Raw genomic sequence first — 16,856 nt, 5'->3', positions numbered from 1 at the left:
TTGGAACCCTGATTTTTCCTAAACTTGGCCTCTAATATCCACCTCCATGGAACATAGCATCTGGTATATAAGGAAGGGCCATTTCTGTTGGGAGGGACAACAAAATGACACTGTAGAATTATATGACTTCTCCTGTAACAAAACCTCCTTTTCTCTCCCAAATACCAGTATATGGTGCAATACAAAAGTGGGAAAAATAGATTTGTCCACTGTTAATAAGTCCTATAACAATTTAGACATTGAGGGCCAGGCATTCCTTGCATTTGATTTATACCCTCCTCAGGATGTTATACCCATGGAGATAAATTGGCTGGAAGACAGACTAAATTTATTAGATTCTGATTTAGTGTCAGTCCTACAATCCTCAAATAAGATTTATCATAAGGTTCAAATGACCATTGATAAGGAGGGTAAACACATTGTGAGTCTGATCAAAGAATATGATGATGCATGCAGTGATTTTTTGGCTGGTTAGGTTGCTTACTGCCCTCTGACTCTACCTGTAACCTTCTTGGATGCCTAATCTTTGCTATCTTGGGTATTTTGGTATTTGTCTCTGTATTTATCTTGGTATTTGTCACTGTATTAGCATTATATATCTCTTGTAAATGTTATGCCAGTTACAGCAAAATGAACAAGGCACAATTAAAGTCCCAGATCATGATAGCTCACAAAAGAGATATGATCTGGGATTTTTTTATACTAAACCCTAGGTCTGACTCCATCTCACCCCTTAAACTACTACTATTACACCAGGTCAGACCATTTCCTCCCCCCATGATCAAAATTGCAAATACTTAAAATTATTACCACCCAACCAGACTACTCTAGGAATGAGCGTTCCTAGCACTGTGGGACCTGTTGCTGTTTGTTGGCCTGCATATGCATTTTGTGGAATGCTTTTTGGCCAAGAAGGGGGATGGAGGACTAAGCTGTTTTTTATTTTGCCCAAATTCCTACCTAAGGGGTCCAGGGAGTCATGCGCTACAAACCATAAATTCGCATCAGACGGGTTTTATCTGACCCTGTATATCACGACTTACTTTTCAGTCTGACTCTGGCATAACATTATGAGACAAGGAAAAATTACTTAATCCCAAAATATATTTCCTTGCCATACCTTGAAATTGCCCTGCAAAGTGTCTTGTGGAAAAAATCCACATTCTATAGAGAATCCCCTTTCCCTTTTGTTTTCCCTCCTTCCTTTCCAGATCCAGGAGATAATCAACTAAGAGCCAGGCACCCTTTTAGGTCCAATAAGAAACATTTTACAACCCGCTTTCTCTCTGAACTCTGCTATCTGAGAGATTCCGCTGCATAATAAAACTTAGTCTCCACAGTCCTTTATCTTAACCTGAACATTCCTTTCCACTGATCCTAGGTCTTCAATAAACTCAACCAATCGTCAACCAGAAAATGTTTAAATTTACCTGCAGCCTGGAAAACCCTGCTTTGAGTTATCCCACCTTTCTGAACCAAACCAATGTATTTCTTAAATGTATCTGGGTTGTTTGTTTGTTTGTTTGAGATGAAGTCTCACACTGTCACCCAGGCTGGAGTGCAGTGGCACGATCTCGGCTCCCTGCAACCTCCACCTCCCAGATTCAAGTGATTCTCCTGCCTCAGCCTCCCAAGTAGCTGGGATTTCAGGTGCGCACCACCATGCCCAGCTAATTTTTGTATTTTAGTAGAGATGGGGTTTCACCATGTTGGTCAGGCTGGTCTCAAACTCTTGACCTCAAGTGATCTGCCCACCTCAGCCTCCCAAAGTGCTGGGATTACAGGCGTGAACCACCATGCCCAGCCCTTAAAAGTATTTGATTGATGTCTCATGCCTCCCTAAAATATATAAAACCAAGCTGTACCCCAACCACCTTGGGCACATGTTCCCAGGACCTCCTGAGGGCTGCATTACAGGCCATGGTCACTTATATTTGGCTCAGAATAAATTTCTTCAAGTATTTTACAGAGTTTGACTCTTTTCGTCGACAAAACGTTGACAAATCTCACTCGGCATCTTCTTCTCTTACTATGAATATTCATGGCCTTTAGTAAAGTTGTGTTCAATTATTTCTTTTTATCTTTTAAAAATAATTAAATTTATTTAGACCTCCTTCCAAATCCTTAAGTGTTATTGGCATTTCTGCTACAAAGGTATTCTCACCAATTCCTACCAATTTTCTCTCATTCCTTGAAATTACACATTTGAAGATTGAACCTAGTTATATTTTTTAGGTTGATTTATCACTTTTGAAACATGTTACTTTATTTTATTATCATTGCTTCTCTTGGTTTTGGGCCCTACTAACTTTAGGTGGGATTAGCACACTTTACTATTCATCCTTCTATTGTCTTCATGGAAGTTCTGTGACACTCCAGTTTTGTTCATTCTTTAGCATTTTAAATGCCTGGATGGGATAAAAAACAGAAAAGCAAAACATAAATAAAGAAATAGCTATTTCGGCAACGGCAGAGAACAATTTCAACTACATGTTAGCATTATGTATAGATAAAATGAAATAATGAATGTGTAGGCACTTTGAAAGATACAAAAGTATGCCATGCAAATGTAAATGAACATAATATTTGGCTTGACTTCAAGTGGAAATCAAGAACTGCGAAAATAATGGCTTGTTATGATTTACCAAATGCCTGGGGTTAAATATCTAGGGGGAGAGCATGGAGACACATAACTAACATCATTTCTTAAACTACTTGAATACTCTTCATATTATTTACTTATTGGTGTTCTGGCTACTGTTGTGACTCTTAACACATCTTAGTAACTGAGCAATGGAAGAATGCATTTTTACAGTAACCCAGAGATTACAGTGAATATCAGGGACATAAATCAGCACAAAGTCTTAAAAGTGATTGGTTTGACAAGACGGAGCCAGTGTAATGTGGCTTTTCTATTAGCTTGGCTATAAAGTTGGCTATTAACTTAGCACTTAATTGGATCCTCCTGCAGGGAAACCATCAGAGCATTCAGTCCTGCAAGCTAAAAGAACATGGTGTACCTGTTGAATAGTGTTTAAGGTACTTTAAAAGTCTAGTTATAACTGAGTAATGACTAAACACAACTCTATTATATCAGACTTTTAGAGGTGGTAGGTATAGTGTCTACCTACACAAAATTGTATCTGAACGTCTGAGTCTGAATCCATTTACAAACTGTGTGCCTTTGATCATATATTTTAGCCTTTATGAGGCTGTTTCTTCATCTGTATACTAAAATTAACAGTATCTGTCCTTCTTACTTCCAAGAATTACAAGAATGAAGTCAGATCATACACAGGAAAGAGTTTTAGAGACATAAACACCACACAAACATTAATTATCATTACCAAATATAACTATCATATTTTACAAATGAGGAAACCGAGGCCCAGAAAAGCTGAATGATTTGGTTAAGGAGCTATTGTGGCTGAGTTAGATCTAGAATACAAATTTTCAAGACCTCTTTTCTTTTCAGTATGTCAATCAATACTGGCTTTTGACATTTTATATATACTAAGGTCTCCATCCATGACTCATTTACATACAATTTATTACCCAGCCATAAAAAGTAATTAAAATTTAACTTTAAGTTTGTTGGAAGCTAGATTTAATTACTATGTATGTTTAGATGCATTACTGAACTTCCAACTGTAGCTGGGCTAGTCCCTGAAGGAAAAAGGTTTTTGTTTTTATTTTGCATGTCAGTGCTTGGTTAAAATGTCTGTTTTTACAAGAGAGTCACATGAGATACTCTAAACCCTAAATCTAATTACTGGGAAGAATCTAAAAAACAAATCCAAACCTTGTATGAAAGCCAAACCTTCATTGTACTTTCCAGTCTTCCGAAAATAACATTTTTCATCTTCATCCTAGCGTATATTTTAAACCTTTAATTTTACTATTCACATAAAAAGGACCAGTTGTAGCCTCAAAGATATTTTATTCTAATATGATTTTCATCCTAATAAATTTATCAATCGTGTGAAAATAGCATTATATCTAAAGATACTTTTGTTGTAAATAAAGCTATTTTGAGTTTTTTCTTACAATTTGTGATGGATTAGGACTAAATAATGTCTAAAGTTGCCTCTAAGCTCCTATGAACTAAAATTCAGAATTATAGGAGGAAACTAGATCAGTATTTATTTTTCCAGCTACAGTTGCATGGAGATTCGAGACTAGTTTCATTTTCACAGAAAAAAAATACACAAGGACATGTTCATCCTTGAGGCCTTATTAAGGAATGTTTTTCGAAGCTTTGTGAGGCAAGGCGCAGTGGCTCACGCCTGTAATCCCAGCACTTTGGGAGGCCGAGGTGGGTGGATCACCTGAGGTCAGGAGTTCAAGACCAGCCTGGGCAACATGGAGAAACCCTGTCTCTACCAAAAATACAAAAATTAGCTGGGAGTGGTGGCATGCGCCTGTAATTCCAGCTACTTGGGAGGCTGAGGCAGGAAAATCGCTTGAACTCAGGAGGCAGAGGTTGCAGTGAGCCAAGATCGTGCCACTATCTAGCCTGGGCGAAAGAGCGGGACTCTGCTCAAAAAAAAAAAAAAAAAATGCTTTGTGAGTGTGTGGTAGTTTAATTTTACAGTGTTCCACTATGGAGAACACATGGATTTTGTATCTGAAGATTTGGCTTATGTACTGGCTGATCTTAAGCCTCTCTAATTCTCAATTTTCTAATCTTTTAAATGGGGTTTTTTCAACCAGATGCCCAAACTTAACCTATAAGATTTATTTTTTAAAGGAAGGGGGAGGGCAGGGTACTGAAATAATCTAGAAAAGCTATTATTTTAAAGCTAGAATTTTTCAGTACAGAGAAAGGTAAAAACTTGACTATTCATTGCATTTACCCTTTGTTCTGGAAAAAATACCCAACTAGGCCATTTACAAAAAGTAAAACTTGTAGCTAATCTGGGTCATGGAGAGCACTTTGAGAAAACCTAACTGCAGATATTTCCAGCAGAGAAGCTAACTAGATATTCTGGTTAGTAAAGCAATTATTGTGAGTTTCTGAGCTTGTACTTCGTCTCTGCCTGCTTTGTTGCTTTTGAGTTTGAGGCAGTGTCTCTTTTCTTTCCATATGAATCTAAATGGATTGGGCAGCCTTCTTGCTTGTGCATGGGAAAATATGTATTCTTGCCTGAGAAGGTGCTGTCCAGAAGTCTGGAGCTGAGGCCCAGGAGATGGCAGGGTGTTCCTTACTTGACAGAGAATGCCACATCACCAGCCCATCCCTGAGCTGTGCTGTTTGCCTTATTTCTCCAAGAATATATGAGCTTCAGCCCCTTCCTCCATTTTCCAGAAGTGCCAAAACAAAAAGGTCAACAAAGCTAACAGCTGAAGCATCTCTATGCTAGCAATTTTCCCATGAATTGGTTGAGATGAGTTCTTGAACTATTTTAACGCAAACAAAATTCTTGTGTCCAAACTTCTAAATCACTTTAAACATTCTATTCAAAGTTTTTCAACCCAATGGTTTTCTTTATTGTGACTAATTTTATGAAAGGAGGGAATGGATATTTTATCATAAGAGAGTGAGTAGGCATTCAAGAAGTGCTTGTGGAATGAGGAGGAATTATTGAGTCCTTCCAGAAGTGAGTGAAGGGAGAGGTGACACTGTGTAGCACAGATCTACTGACAAGAGCTCCTCAACAGGGTTTGATGATTCTGATAGTCATCTCCATTTGGGTTATGTTTAAGGGATGTTCTCCTGGAATCTGCCTGACACCTGTTTTTTTTCTTGTCTTAGTTCAGGCTACTATACCAGAATATCATAGACTGGATGGCTTAAACAGCAAACATTTATTTCTTGCAGTTCTGGAGGCTAGGAAGTCTAAGACCAAAGTGCTGGAAGATATGATGTCTGGTGAGGGCCTGCTTCCTGGTTCATAGATGGCCATCTTCTCACTGTGTCCTTACATGGCATAAAGAGGGCTAGAGAATTCTCTGAAGTCCCTTTTATAACGGCACTAATCCAATTCCTGAAGGCTTCACCCTCTTGACCTAATCACCTCCAAAGGTCTCACTTCTTAATACCATCATATTGGGGGTTAGGATTTCACCGTATGAATTTGCAAGGCACACAAACATTCAGTCCATGCATTTCTAGTCCCTTTCTCCTGAGGTCAGTATGTATTAAAGGAGCAGACTCTTACTCCTTCCACCTTCGAAGGTATGCTTCAGTGGAAAGGCAAAGATTGCAGTATTTTAGACATCTCCAGATATTGTGTCCATAAGAGGGAAGGCTGTCGGCATGGGCAATTTAAATTAATTTGTTTTTTCTTTTTATGGACTTGCTATGTTTACAAAAAGCAAACTTATCAAATTAAATTAAATTAAATATATGCCTTCATTTAACAAATATGTATTGAGGGCCTATCTTATAACAGACACTATTCCAGGCACTCAAGATACAGTAATGAATAAGACAAAGTCTCTGCCTTCCCAGAGTTTGCGTTCCAGTGGGGATAGGGAGACAATAACAAATAGATACACAGTAAGCCAGGTGGTAAATACAACAAGAGAAAAATACAGCAAGTTAAGGAGGATATGGAGTGTCATTATATTTGTGGGAAGGGGTGTAACATATTGATTTCTGTTTCAGATATCCATTGCCACACAGCACCCTAAATCCTATTGGTTAAAAAATATTAGCTGGGTGTGGTGGCATGCACCTATAGTCTCAGCTAGTCAGAAGGCTGAGGCAGGAAGATTGCTCGAGCCCAGGAGTTTGAGTTTACAGTGAGCTATGACTGTGCCACCGCACTCTGGCCTGTGTGACAGAGTGAGACCCTGTCTCTAAAATTTAAAAAAAAAAAAAAAAATTTTTTTAAGAAAAAAAACGTATGATCTTGTAGGTTCCCGGGGGTCGTTAAACAGTTGCACTCGTATGGCAAATGGGGCCAGAGTGATCTGAATAATTGAATGGGCTGGACATTCCAAATGGCTTTTTCATTCACATGGCTGGCCCCTCAGCTGGGGAGGCTGGAACAACTGTGGTCTGGCCAGGCATCACTCTGTCTGCACATGACCTTTCTATGTGGCTATCTTGGGCTTTCTCACAGCATGGTGGGATTGAGTAGTCAGGCTTCTCCCATGCTGGTGGCTTCTCCTGAAGCAAATATTCCAAAAACTCCAAGTGAAAACTGCAAGGCTTCTTATGATGTAGCCTTGGAAGTGAGGCAAGCATCACCTCCACTACATTCTATTGGTCAAAACAAGTCACAGGGATCACTAGATTCAAAGGGAGAGGACTCTATGAGGCTGAGAATATTGGAAGATGTGGCTCATTAGGGGGCCATTTTTGGACACTAGCTACCAGTTATTAAAGGGATGGCCTCACTGATAAAGTGATATGTGAGCGGAGATAGAAGGGAAGCCAGGGAGAAGCCATGTGGGTATCTAGAAGAGATCTCCTAGCAGGATGAACAGCAAACACAATGTCCTGAGGCAGAAGTAGTCATAATATGTTTCTGAAAACAAGGAGACCAGTGTGGACAGAGTGAGAATAGTGGAGAGAAGTAGAAGTCATTCAGATAGGGAAGGAGGGGTTAGATGATATATAGCCTTATAAGCTTTTTAAGGACTTGAAATTTTATTTGGAGTGATACGAGAAGCCAATCGATGATGCTGAGCAGAAGGATGATACGACCTGACTTCTATCTTTCTTTTTTTAGGCTAGTCGTGTGAAGCCGTGGGAGTGGGGAAGGCGGACTTCTGTCTTAAAGGCTTACTCTGGTTCATAATGTTGAGTGAAAGCTGTCAGGAGACAAAGAGGTAGAAAACAAGTTATTGCCATCATCCAGGCCAATAGAAAATGAAGCTTGGAGCAGGGTAGTAACAGCAATAGAAAATATATTCTAATGTATTTTAAAGGTAGAGTCCTCAAGATTTTCTGATGTTCTATGACAGAAAGAGAATTAAAGATGGCACCAGGGTTTTTTTGCCAGGGCAGTTAGAATAATGGAGTTGCCATTTATTAAGCTGGGGAAGACTACATGAGCTACATTTAGTAGGGAGTTGGTCTTCAGGAATTTGGTTTATATGTGTTAAGTTTCAGATGCCTATTAGATGTCCAAGTCGAAATGAAAATAAATACAAAGTTTATCAGGCCATGTTCATGCTCTGATTTTATATAATTGCATGTATTAATAAAAATTGTTGCACTTAACAGAAGAAAATAAAATATTTGGGTAGCACACAGCATTCTAAGAAACCTAGAGACCCATACTGATGGTCTCCAGTGAACTCTAAGCTCTCATTTTGACATAAATGAATAGGCAGTAGTGTCGTGAAAAGAACATAGGCTTTGAACTCAGGCAGACTTGGGTCCGGATGCAGACTCTACCCTTTATTAGCAGTGAGGCTTCTGCATATTACATAATCTAAGCCTCAGTTTTCTCATTTATAACATGAGAATAATGACACCTTGAAATACAGTTGTTAGAATTAGGTGAGTGAATGCGTGTAAGGCACCTGGCACAAAACAGGTACTTGGTAAATGGTAGCCATTATGAATGTGCCCACTGTTTTTTTTCCTAAGTTCTTGCATGGCCTCTTCTTCTGGCAGACATCAGGGGAGGTGGCAGAAAGCAGGGCAGGACTCAGTGGGGGACAGTCCTACCGAGGTGCTGACCTGTGTGGTCCCACCTTACCCCTGGACATGCACCTGCAAACTTTGGGCAGGTCTCTGGGTGACAGCTCGATAGGATAACAGCAGTGAGAAGCAAAAGCAGTCTATACAGCTAGCATCCTCCCAGACTGTCCCAGTGAGACATGTGAACTGTAGTTCAGCAGAAGTGTGGGCGGGGGACACATGGTCAGGTCCCTGGGTTAAACAGGCTTGCATTCACTTATTGACGTTTCAAGCAATAGAGGCACAGCAACACGAGGCAGAGGGACACTGCTGCCAGGGAACATGCCTAGGACAGTGCTATCTTGTTGTTTTAACCTTCAGTAAATATGCTGCCCTTGAGGTAAATGACAACTAGAGTAGGAGCATGTAGCCAGTGCCGGGTGCCATCTTCCAGCGTCTAAACTGATGTAAGTCCTGTGGGAATTGGGGTAAAAGGAGTACATAGAAATTTTTAAGAAAATAGTTAAGCAAGGTGGTCCACTGAGAGTAAAAGGGGGAAACAGGTATGATGAGCCATCTAGGGTCATGGGCAATGTGATAGAACAGCCAGGCAGTGTGGCGGGACGTGGTGGCTCACGCCTGTAATCCCAGCACTTTGGGAGGCCGAGGCAGGTGGATCACCTGAGGTCAGAAGTTGGAGACCAGCCTGACCAACATGGCAAACCCCCATCTTTACTAAAAATAGAAAAATTAGCCAGGCATGGTCGCAAGTGCCTGTAAAGTCCCAGCTACTTGGGAGGCTGAGACAGGAGAATTGCTTGAACCCAGGAGGAGGAGGTAGCAGTGAGCCAAGAGAGATCATGCCAGGGCACTCCAGCCTGGGCAACAGAGCGAGACTCTGCCTCAAAAAAAAAAAAAAAAACAACCAGGCAGCATGGAGGGCCACAAGATGCCCATAATCATGAATGATCGTGAACTTAAAGTGTGTCTGGTCAGCATGGTTGCATGTTTTCCCCCAACACTTTTAAGCACGAACTAGGCAGAGTTGGTTTTAACCATACCTAGGATATTGCCAGGCACATACTGTACTCTGAAAGGAGAGAGAGGCAAATAAGTTGCTGTATGCAAGGACTGCAAATGGAAGCTGGCTAAGGAGGGACATTGAGGACACAATGGCCATGAGGGGCAGTGGAAGGTGTCAGGGTCAATGGCCTCTAGGTCCCCATGGAATTCAGGAAATTCTTTGAGCAAATCTTGGCATTACACTTCTTTTTTTTTTTTTTTTTCATGGAGTCTCGCTCTGTTGTCAAGCTGGAGTGCAGTGGTGTGATCTTGGCTCACTGCAACCTCCGCCTCCTGGGTTCAAGTGATTGTCCTGCCTCAGCCTCCCAAGTAGCTGGGGCTACAGGTGCACACCACCATGCCCAGCTAATTTTTGTACTTTTAGTAGAGACAGAGTTTCACCATGTTGGCCAGGATGGTCTTATCTCTTGAACTCGTGATCCGCCTGCCTTGGCCTCCCAAAGTGCTGGGATTACAATTCTTTTTTTAAAAGGTGTTTAAGAATGGGACATTTCCTTGCCATCTTCCTACATCACCTTCTTTATTCTCGGTTTTTTTATTCACCTTTGCACAGTTTAAATAGCACGCTTATGAGGTAGAGTGTTGCTAGCTGCTTTGCTTCTATTGGGGTTTCGGGGGCAGGGGATGGGACTTCACTCAGAGTGCAAACTCTTGTAATTCTCGCAAATAAAGAGTTAAATGGTGTTATTTGGAAGTCCTTTAATATTATCCAGATTTGGCTTAGAGATAGGATTATGCTGCTGAACTTTATTTTTCTTTTTAATTTACAAAGAGCTCTCTTAATTCAGACATTCCAGTGCTTTGTTGGAATTTTCTATTACAGAGTAATTTTGAGGGGGGTTCTAACTTGACCTCTAACTTGGGGCAGGATCCTAATAAAATAGAAGTCTCCTGACCAGAGCTTCTTGCTCAGGTTCCTAACAGGAATGTCTTCTCTCCAGAATGGCTGTAGGAGATCAAATGACAGAGGCAGTTTTATCAGTTTGTTGTGCTGGTCTTTCACCTGCCTGAAAACTATCTTTAAATGATTGCTTTCCAAATGCAATGACACAGCAGTCTGTTTTCTAGAGACCTGAAGTTCAAATAAGCTTCTTGTTTGCCCTGGTGATTCTGGAGGTGATTTAAGGTAGAAAGAGCAGATCTCAAAGACACAGAAAGAGCCAAAAATAAAATAATTTGTAAGATTTTGAAACTCAAAAAAGTGAAAATGACCCATTAAGTCCACCATCCCTGCCTTGAGTAGTCTCCATGTTCATCTTCCCACTTCTACACAGGATTGCAGAGAAGCTGTTCTAAAAGAGAGCTTTCTGCCCATTCAGAAATTAGGTCCAAAACTCTGTCAATGTCTCAAGAATTTTCTAAAGTTATCTTATATTTATCTTTATGCAGATTTACTCGCCCACACTTGTACTCATTCTTTCATTGGCTACAAAGGGATAGTCCCAGTTTGGAAAGTAATTCATTTCTTGTTGCTACAACAAACAAACCTAATGGTTAAATTATTTTCTTACCACAAGAAAAATTAATCATGATAAACTAGGGCATAAGTCTGGATTTTTTGGTTTTTTGAACCTATGGAAAACATAGCCTTGTGAAAGGTGACTTGAATTCTCCCTGAGTTCAACTCCTTCATCTTCCTGGCATTGTGGAATAGTGGGAAGAGAAAGAGAGCTGAAGTCAGAAGCCTCAAATCCCAACTCTGCTTTTATAAGCTGCATCATCACAGTTTATATTATTCTTAATTTATAGCTCCAGTCTCTTCATTTGCAAAATGTTAAGAAGCATGCCTATATTTGTTACCAGATAATCAGGTAACATGAAAACTACTTTGTAAACAGTAAAACATTGTAAAAAGTGTGTTTATTTGTAGAGTTCATTCCAAGATGCCTCATGTTAACTTGTTTGGGGTCCTCCCTGAGCCCCTCTCCATCTTCCCTCTGCTCTTTCTTTCCCCAGCTTCCTCTCTCATTTCCCTAGTGTTCAGCTTTCCTTCATGGAATGTTATTGTAGCAGAGTTCCCAGAAATGACACAAAACTAAAAACACAGCCAAAGAAGAAAGTAATAACAGTGTACAGAGACCTTCCTTCTGCAAAACACATTTCTTACAGGGTGCTATAAGACTGGGCAAAGGGGGAGCAAGAGGAAAAAGCAGATTGGAGAAGCCAGTGACAGGAAAGCAGGAGATGGGGAGAAGGAAGAGTAAAGGAGCCAGGGAAGAGTGAACTAGAAAGGGAGAGAACGCACATCACTCCCAAGTGTCTGAGCCTGGTCGGGAAAGGAGGATAGAGGGCTGCATAATGCCAATAAATCATAAAAGTACATAAAAGGGAGTTTGTACAGAAAAGAGCAAAGTAAGCACAACAGAACAAAATTGTTTTCCAGGAGCGGGTATCAGGTAGCATTGCATGTAGGCACTGTGGTAAACTAAAGTTATTATGCAGTATAAACTGACAGGAAGAGTTTAATAAGAGTGTGTGATTCCTACAGCCAATTACTAGAAAGAAAATGTAATCACGGTTATATTTGTATTGCAGGTAAAATTATACTGTGACCAATAAAATATAGAAAAGATAGGCTAGGCGTGGTGGCTCACACCTGTAATCCCAGTACTTTGGGAAGCTGAGGTGGGTGGATCACGAGGTCAGGAGATCAAGACCATCCTGGCTAGTAGAGACAGTGAAACCCTGTCTCTACTAAAAATACAAAAAATTAGCTGAGCGTGGTGGTGGGTGACTTTAGACCCAGCTACTCAGGAGGCTGAGGCAGGAGAATGGTGTGAACCCAGGAGGCGGAGCTTGCAGTGAGCCGAGATTGTGACACTGCACTCCAGCCTGGGTGGCAGAGCGAGACTCTGTCTTAAAAAAAATATATATATATATATATATATATATATATAGGAAAGATTTGCTTAAAATGCAAATGCTCTGTGCACATGAGGGAACATGTGTAGGAAATTAATTTAGAGCAACACACATTCCCATCTACAAGCTTCCCGCCTCTGTGGAATAAAGTGGCACTCTGCAGAAGCTCAGAAGTGGGTTTTTGGTAGATACCAGGTGTGGAAATTGAAAAGATGAAGGGGCTGGAGGAGGAATCACCACCAAGACTTGGGCTGGGATTCACAGAAGGAAGAGTGGCCTACACGGAACAGCAATCCTGTTAAGGACAAGACTCTTTAGTGGAATTTCTTGAGTAGGGTAATTGCTAATACCTAGTCTACTTTGTAATTAAAGACAGCCACATAAGCCCACTTGCAGACCTAGGCTCCTGTGTAAAGATTACCAACCAATCCTCAATCTTCTGACACACACATATAAGATGTCTTTCTTTGAGCCTGGATAAGGGCAGAGCAGACCATATTACATCCTGGACTTTTACTCTCACAAGACTGTTTCAGAATCTAACATTGGGGTAGAAACCAGGATAGTGAGCTAAAGTTGGGAGCTAAATATTCTACATCTTCAGGCTCCTCAGATAAAACCATAGAGGAGGCAAACTATTTCTGTTTTCATATTCCAAAAGTATTCCATGACTCATCCCTTTCTTTTTTCTTGAGTGTTCCTTCTCTTTCATATCACATCCATCTCATCTCAGGCGAACCTAATCTCTGTTACCCCACTGTGAGCACCAGAAAAGGTCTTTCCATGTAGTGTTGTCTTGAGATACACCAACTTGATTTCACTTCTGCTTTGGCTGCTCTGAAATCAACCACTTTATGCAAAATTGAATGTAGGTGACTTATCTAAAGGTTAGGCAAGGTGCTAGTGAAGACAGGCCTCTTCTGTTAGCTGGGGAAGACTGGACTTTCTCTCCCAAATAGTTCAGGTAAAACCCTTGCTGCCAGGCCTCTAGGCAGCTTTCACAGCTGTCAGTTCTCTGCTTGTGCTCAATGGCCAACAGAAAGAAAAAATAAACAAAAATTCCAGGCCATCCCATGGGCCTCAAAACTAGGACTTGATGACTTCTGAGGTCTGACCTCACTTGCAGGTTCAGAATCCTAAGGCGGTAGCTTCTACCTTCATGTTCATCTGAACAAGTTAAGCAACATTTATGTTGCCAGTCCCTGAAGTCATTGTGTAAGGGAAAGCACGCAGAGAGAATGAAAACCTTTTGCCCTGAGGGAAAAACTCTTCAACTTCCGCTTTGAATACACCCAGTCAGACTGAGCAAGAAAACATCTTTCATAACTACTTGCTGAGTGTTATAATAGAAGTCAGGGATAGACTCTTTGTCTAAATCAGGACTGTTCTGGTTTTAAAACAAGAAAGCAGGCCGGGCACGGTGGCTCACGTCTGTAATCCCAGCACTTTGGGAGGCTGAGGCGGGCGGGTCACCTGAGGTCAGGAGTTCCAGACCAGCCTGGGCAACATGGTAAAACCCCGACTCTACTAAAAATACAAAAAAATTAGCTGGGCGTGGTGGTGCCCGCCTGTAGTCCCAGCTACTCGGGAGGCTGAGGCACAAGAATCACTTGAACCTGGGAGGCGGAAGTTGCAGTGAGCCAAGATGGCACTATAGCACTATAGCCTGGGCTACACAGTGAGACTCCATCTGAAAAAAAAAAAAAGAAAAAAAAAGAAAGCAAATGTAGGAGAGCCAGTCCTGCACTTATAAACACTCAACTTTGGAAAAACTGGTACACAGTGCCTTTTATGTAATAGGGCAAAAGGGGTTTATCTATCTGCTTGTGTGGGAAAATTCCAAATACATTTTATGCACTTATCAATTACAAAATACAATACTCTAAAAACAGTCCATCATATTTCTCTTTTTGTCTTGGTTTTCCAAATAGGCAGTGAGGTTGCTGGGCATGGTGGTGCATGTCTGTAGCCCCAGCTACTTGGGAGGATGAGGTGGGAGGATCACTTGAGCCCAGGAGTTCAAATCCAACCTCAGCAATATAGCTAGACCCCTAAAAAATGGGGGGAAAAACCCCACATGTTATTAAATTGTTTACCTACAACAATTGTGAAAATTCTTTGGTTAAAACTGTAACCAAGAAAACCAGATTTTGATGAGATTTTAAAAAAATAAGTAGCTAGGTTTTATTCTCACTTTAAGTAGCTTCCCATAGTGTGAATGTACTCCTAACACTATATTCATGCTTCATTACTTGACTCTTGTCTTTTTGCTCTTGATTTAATAGGTTTGTAATTTAAAGTTCCTGTTTCTCCTATTGTATCTATCCCTCATCTAATTTGGAAGAATAAAGAGCATACAGAAGAAATGCATTATTTTATTATTAATTAATTTATTTATTTATTTAGATGGAGTCTTGCTCTGTCGCGCAGGCTGGAGTGCAATGGCGCAATCTTGGCTCACTGCAACCTCCGCCTCCTGGGTTCAAGCGATTCTCCTGCCTCAGCCTCCCAAGTAGCTGGAATTACAGGCACACGCCACCACGCCCAGCTAATTTTTTGTGTTTTTAGTGGAGATGGAGTTTCACTATGTTGCCCAGGCTGGTCTTGAACTCCTGACCTCAGGTGATCCACCCACTTCTGCCTCCCAAAGTGCTGGGATTACAGGCGCCAGCCACCGCGCCCAGCCTATTTTATTGTTTTATTTTATCTTATTTTTTTGAGATATAGTCTTGCTGTTGCCCAGGCTGGACTGCAGTGGCACGATCTCAGCTCACTGCAACCTCTGCCTCCCAGATTTAAGCATTTCTTCTGCTTCAGCCCCCCAAGTAGCTGGGATTACAGGTGCGTGCCACCACACCCAGCTAATTTTTGTGCTCAGCCTAAATGCATTATTTAAAAATAACAATAATGAGGGCCAGGCATGGTGGCTCATGCCTGTAATCCCAGCACTTTGGGAGGCCGAGGCAGGTGGATCACCTGAGATCAGGAGTTCAAGACCAACCTGACCAATATGGAGAAACCCCATCTCTACTAAAAATACAAAATTAGCTGGGCGTAGTGGCACATGCCTATAATCCCAGCTACTCAGCAGGATGAGGCAGGAGAATTGCTTGAACCCAGGAGGTAGAGGTTGTGGTGAGCCGAGATCACGCCATTGCACTCCAATAACAGTAATGGTTATGACTTCCAATCAATGAAAAGACTTTTTCTCTTTACTATGAAGTTAATCTTTGTGTGTCCCCACCCCATACCTGAGATTTATATGTTGAAGCCTAATCCCCAATGTAATAGTATCTAGTCCCCCTCCCAGAGAGGCCTCTGGGAGATAATTAGGTCATGAGGGGGGAGCCCTCATTAATGCAATTAGTACCTTATAAGAAGAAACTCTATAGAGCCTGCTTCCTTTGTCTCTCTTTGCTTTCCACCATGTGAGGATAAAATGAGAAGATGGCAATCTGCAAACCAAGAAGCAGACCCTCATCAGACACTGGCACCTTGATTTTGGACTTCCCAGCCTCCAGAACTGTGAGAAATAAACATTTGTTTTTTAAGCCACCTAGTCTATGGTATATTTGTTACAGTAGCCCAAACTGACTAAGACACTCCTATTCCAAACATACACAAACAATAGAAAATATAACAACAAAATAGAAAAATATAACAACAAAATAGAAAATGTAACAACAAAAAATTAAATACATGGATGAATTAAAAAACAAGAAAGGTAAATCTCTAGATGCCAAAAGTGAAGCAGAAACTAAAAGCCATAAAAAGATGTAAGTGAATGAGTGGCAAGGCAGCCAAACCATGCCTTTGCATGAATCAAAAATAGACTTACTCCCTGAACAAATTCACTCTCATGGTTTCAGGAATTGGTGAGTTCAATTTGGAGTTCAAGCTTGATATTACCCCCATGCACCACCTTGCCAAAGTGCTGGGATTACAGGCCACACCCGGCCTGATTTTTGTTTTTAATTCTGCTTATGTGGGGTGTCACAATTATTGACTTGTGTATGTTAAACCACCCCTGCATCCCTGGTATGTAACTAACTTGATCATGGTGTGTTATCTTTTTGATATGCTGTTGGATTCAGTTAGCTAGCATTTTCTTGAGGATTTTTGCATCTATCTTCATCAGGGATATTGGCCTGTAGCTTTCTTTTTTTTTGTTATATCCTGTTTGGATATTAGGGTGATTCTGGCTTCATAGAATGATTTAGGGAGGATTCCCTCTTTCTCTATATTTTGGAATAGTTTTACTAGGATTGGCATCAATTCTTCTGTGAACGTCTGATCGAATTCAGCTGTGAATCCATCTGGTCCTGGGACT

The 16,856-nt window shown here is 40.9% G+C and overlaps 1 long non-coding RNA gene across 1 annotated transcript in view; it reads left to right on the top strand.

Moving 5' to 3' along the window:
- Window positions 1–16,075, top strand: part of LOC116481463 (uncharacterized) — a 40,283-nt gene extending 24,208 nt beyond the window's left edge. Inside the window, exon 3 of the long non-coding RNA XR_004251584.2 lies at window positions 15,960–16,075. This is a non-coding gene — a long non-coding RNA (uncharacterized LOC116481463). The remainder of the gene's footprint in view (window positions 1–15,959) is intronic.
- The last annotated feature ends 781 nt before the right edge of the window (window positions 16,076–16,856 follow it).

This window comes from Hylobates moloch, unplaced genomic scaffold (genome assembly GCF_009828535.3).
Source record: "Hylobates moloch isolate HMO894 unplaced genomic scaffold, HMol_V3 SCAFFOLD_14, whole genome shotgun sequence".
Lineage (NCBI taxonomy): Eukaryota > Metazoa > Chordata > Mammalia > Primates > Hylobatidae > Hylobates > Hylobates moloch.
Note: the sequence above shows the minus strand (reverse complement) of the source record. Positions and strands in the feature narration are given on the sequence as shown.